Raw genomic sequence first — 5685 nt, 5'->3', positions numbered from 1 at the left:
AACCAACATTGATGATGTATTTACTTTCAATGCCTCTTTTATACACTTCAACACCTAAGTACACTGTGGCTGAAATTGTGTAATTGGTATATTTTCCTGTGGGGGATGAGATGAAGGGAGGGAATTGCCACACATGATTTTTTTTATGAGTCACATAATGATTCAGACAGAAATTAGTCGTAGCTTGAACAATGGATAAAGTGCAACATGTGGATTTTTGTCAAGCAGGCGAAATGTAATAATGACTTTTAGCAGCGCTCCGTGAAGTGTGCTGTGATTGCAGGCTGACGGGGTGTAAATCCTTTGTCCTCGCTGCAATTATCCCCAGTGCATTTGCAGTCAGTCTGCACACATGTGGCCCTGTGTGAGAGAGAGTTACAAATCCTGTAACCCTGTCAGAGAGAGGAGAGGCGGACAGGAAGGCAAAGACCAAGCAACAAGAGAGGGCTCAGCTGATGTTGGAAACCTCTGCAGTGATTTCTCTAAAGCCCTTTCAGAAAAATGCACCCTCATATTTTAGCGACATAACAAGAATACGTTTGAAAAAGAAAGTCACTAAAAGTGTTTCCACAGATGTTGATGCTTCGGCCTCAGTCTCTGTTGCATTTTTGGAATCTGTCACCAGATTCGTAGATATTAAACACAAATAATAGAGCGCAAGCTTATATAGATTTTTTCTCTTATTTACACCACCACAAATGGCACACATATAAAGGAAAGCAGGAATGGCCAAAGAGGAAGGCCAGGTCTTTAATATTTAGGAGAGGGAAGCCACAGGGAGGGTGTTTCCCTCTGGCCCAGGGGCCGCTGCTGTGGTGACCGCTGCCTGCCTGCCGGGGCCGCCTGTTAGCAACGGTGTTTGATCCCGAGAGCTCGGGATCTCTGGAAAAGCTGAACTCCATTCGCCTGGGTTGGTTGAGTCCTGGAAGCAGAACAGTCGAGTCAGCAGCGGATTGGCCCCGATTCTGTGCAGCTGCTCGCAGAGTGAACACCACGAGAACCGCTCGGGGAACCGCTCGGGGAACCGCCACAGCACCGCACGGAGAACCTCGACATGTGTCATAGCCACAATTTACAGAGCTGTGTGTTGTGAAACAGATATATGATACCATGACACTTAACAAAGTTATTTTGGAAATGGTGTATAAACTTCTACCAACTACGAGCTGGGTTGAAGCAATGTGGAGTTTCTCATTAAACATGGTCGCTGCTTTAGTTCATATGCAGTGGCAGTGATTTCGTTTTTGCACATAGCAATGTCGTGCCGTAAGGTCTTTACAAACAATGCAGAAACTCTTACACCCACACGTGCACAGCACTGCTCTTTGTTAGCCCTCCGCTGTAATGTGCATTGCATGAGCACACACAGGGATGCCATTGCTCACTGAGCAGCAGGATGTAGTCATGCTTTATGTGACTGTTCTTTGGTTTTTATTCACTGCGGATGACTAATGCTCCTCAGTATCAGTCAGTCCCACTGGTCTGTGGTGATACATTCAAGAGCTCACAGTTATTCAAAGTTAGTCATGAAACCCATCTATATATCTGTGATTTGTGACTGTACGTACAATATATACAGTTACTGTACACAGAGCTGTGTGTGTGTGTGTGTGTGTGTGTGTGTGTGTGTGTGTGTGTGTGTGTGTGTGTGTGTGTGTGTACAATAGGATACAATCAGGAAATAAATCAATCTGAGTGTTTCAAAAGCAGTTCAAACTATCCAGGGAATCAAACATGAGACATCACACCCAACCCCCCCATAAAAAAACAATGGAATAAATAAACAAATTAAACTGGCCCCAATTGAAATCTGATTGGACCTTGTGTTGCCTCCTTCTGTAAGTAGTCTTTAAAAAGTAGACATATATGTCATATGTATATTGATATGATTGGAGTGATGAGCAAACACTTATAACCCCCTGTGGGAGTCTACAGGTGGATGCTGGAGTGGTGGAGGGGCTGAAGCAACTGGTAGCAATACTGATGCAGCAGCAGGGCAAACAAGGGGAGTGATGGGAAATTTTCTCTGCTTAAATAGACCACCTAATAAGATGGGTGTGTATTATAGATGATTGTGGAGAGAGAGGTATGTCACATGGTGTATGTCACATGATCGGAGCAGCGCAGCTTGAGTTGGCTGCCTGAACTAGCTCGCAAGCATCACTCCCTTTCTTTTTAAGAATGTTATTTTCTAAGGTTTTTTTTAAAGTACACTATGTGCTTGACAAAAAGCACATTTCAGAATATATATTCAATGATGTGCGGTTTTGAATCAAAGCTATAGAGCTAACAGTAAACAAATCGAGATTCCTATATGCACTGAAGCGGGTATTGTGCACAGATGTTAGATGTTATAAATGGCCCCACTTTAGGACCCTCGATTAAGAAAAACCCCATAGACCACTGCTGTGTTGATTCCCTACAGGACCCAGAGATGCTGCTGAGCACATGTTGTCAAACACAACCAATAACAAACACAAGGAAAAATCCTCATGCACGGAGTGAAAGAGAGACATATTCCCAGGATGATTGACAGTGATGGTGGTGTACCATTCAGGGTTTAGCCAGGCAGCTGTTCCTAGTATCTGGAGCAAATATTCCCAAGCCAACGTCATGACACACAAATAGATAATGATCAGTATGGCCAGATCGACCAATCAAAAATGCTCCTGTACACACATACACACACACACACATGCACCACAAACACAGACACACACAAAGTTTCCAGATTTTCCTTGGTGATGCATGGAGCTTCTTGCCCCTGCCGCCATGTGTTGAGGTAGCGCAGAGGCGACCACATCAGGGTCTTTTGCCCCACCCTGCTCACCAGCAATAGCAACCAACACACAGACAAGCACACACTCTCACAAGCCTGAGTGAGACTTTTCTTACACAAATGTAACATGATAAACACAAACATGGAAGTACAACACACTGACCACACTCACATGTGAACCTTTTTCTAGTATATATATGCAAATGCCCTCGCAGACCTCATAAACACACACATACACAAACAGATGTGTGCTCAGCCTGACCAGAGACATATGGAACCATGCAGGGGTTCAAACCAATAATGTCTTTCCAGCTAAGAAATGTTGATCGCTGAATCTGGTTGATGTTACTGTGGTTTTGGTTGGTTTTAGAAATTCGGTGGATATCTAAAAAATGCCGTGGGAAAGGAATGCACTGAGAATTGGAATCACGATCAAAGTCGAACGTTAACTACGTTAAGTACAATTTTTCAAATGTTTGGTGAAGGTTGTTTTGTATATGCTGCAGCTGTTCGAGATGCCGTAGTGTGGTTGTCTTGACTCAGTGGCAGAAGCCCTGTAATGTACTGTGTCCACATATTTAACTATAGAATCTTATAATCAATAACCCAATGCAATTTTACAGCTTTTGTATTTAATTTACTACATTATAAATTCTAAACCTATTCATTTGCTTCAGGGGGTACAGTATTTGTTAATGACCTACACAGAATTTCTTTATTTCTTCCTCTGCTCTGATGCTACCTGTCTAACCCAGTATTTCTTTCTAGTCAAAGCATCTTCATCTTCCATCACGTCCCTAATTTGGCCTGATAACTTATAAATAAGATTAAAAGGAACATGATAATTCTGTATCACATTCAGCTTCTGCTCATGTTTGAAGCACCTAAAATTGTCTGAAGTCTTGTGTCCACTGCAGATTCCCGGGCCCTGAACTCATTTTATGAAGAGTGATGGTGACCCTCTTTGACCCCGCAGGGGACCTGCAGGGGTCACACCTATTAGAGTGGTTCTAAACTTTTTCTGGTATTCTTTCCATCTGTAATTAAAGCAATAAATTACCTGCTGATGGTGGCAGGGTGTTAATGGGGGCTTTGTGAGGCTAATAACATGCAGGTGCTGCCTTTGGGCAGATGTACAGAGATATCTTATCAACAGTGGTGTTCATGCACAGGAAATCCTACATGTAGTGGTTCATTAATTTAACTGTGTCATGCAAGTGTCCATTTCACATTTAAGTGAATCAAGCTGCATAGAGTGCAGATTTCTTAATTGAGCTATATTCCTTATCGCTTATTAAATTCTTAATGAATGATCATAATTTTAAAAAACATCCATTAAATAAACAAAATCTGTAATGAATAATATTGAATGGAAAATTTTAAATTGTAAGTATTCATTAAAATCTTTACTTTAATAGCTATGCTGAGGAAGTTAATATTCACATTTCTCAGTTTGTTTGTAAGCAAAATTACGCAAAAACTACTTGACTGATTTTTCCCATAACTTGGTGGAAGGATGTGGTATGAGTGAGCAAAGCACCACTTTGATTTTTGGTGAAGATCTGGATCAGAGGGTGGTCATTTTTTTACATTCATTAACATTGTGAGAAAGTCAGTTTTCACCATTTTCCTCGATTTATCAGAGAATAATTTGTGAAAAAAATCAAACATGTCTAGGAGACTGATATTAATGAGTTTGGGTAATTTGGTGCAGATCCAAACAAGAATCTGGATCTAGTGAATTTCAATATGGTTTTCATAAGGAGACTGTTGGGCCTTGGCGGAGGTACACGCTCTACTGAGTACCAGAGTTACACAATGAATAGTGCTGAGTACTGGAAAGAAAGAAAGAGATAGATTCAAATACACAACCCCTGTACAAGTAAAACTGTTGCTGATTTATTTATAATAAAAGAAAATGACAATAACTTGATGAATGATTAGAATATTTACAAAATATTTGTTAACATTTCTATAAACACACTAGACATTCTTTATTCTTGTTGTTATTGTAATTATCGCACCTTCCTGAATATATTTTGGTATCCATCAGCTGGCCGCTCTCCAGGAACAAAGCCAAACTAAACTGATGGAAGCTGAATTGTAAGAGTGAAGTAATCATTGACTTCATGGAAATATTGACCAAGTTGTCAACATCTCACCCCTCAGTCTGGACGTCTTGTCTGCTCGATAAAACATTCCCATGATACTCCATGTGCACACACACACACACACACACACACACACACACACTCACTCACAGACATGATCACACTCTCGTCTCTGTCTTGTATGGTTGCTATGGCGGTGCATGGCCAGGACTTCGACTGTAACCAACCATTACACTGATTCAAGACCAAGAAACATCATGATAACCAGTGACGGTATATTTCAGAGACAGAGGCTTTGTTCTTCTTTCCAGCGCAGTTCAAAATAACACGGGCAAATGAGAAAAGATGGGAATTACGCTATAGATGGCTGGTTCACTGCTGTTTTGTTTTACTCCAGCTTTAGTGCAAAAAAATTAGTTTTCAGTTTAGGGCCTGAATGAGATGTTGTGATTCTCCCAGTGGTACAAGTGTCAAAATAAGAATTGAAATAAGACTTGGAACCTGAAACACAAAATAACATGATTATGTTCGCCTTTCATCAAAGGATTATACGTCTACATTTTGAACTGGAAAGGCAATTGTCAGTTTTCATTGTGTGTCAAATCTCCATTTAGAGATTCCAAACAACACTGGATAAGAACATGATTACAAGCAGAAACGTTAAGACCACTTAGCATGAGGATCAGAAACCTCCGACCAAGAGAACTGTGGAAACTGAAAGCAAATGTAAACACCAATCCACCAGTGTAACATCACTTCCAAGATTTCAACATATTTCTTTTGTGACATATTTCT

Source organism: Paralichthys olivaceus, chromosome 10, assembly GCF_024713975.1.
Source record: "Paralichthys olivaceus isolate ysfri-2021 chromosome 10, ASM2471397v2, whole genome shotgun sequence".
Taxonomy (NCBI): Eukaryota; Metazoa; Chordata; class Actinopteri; order Pleuronectiformes; family Paralichthyidae; genus Paralichthys; species Paralichthys olivaceus.
Note: the sequence above shows the minus strand (reverse complement) of the source record.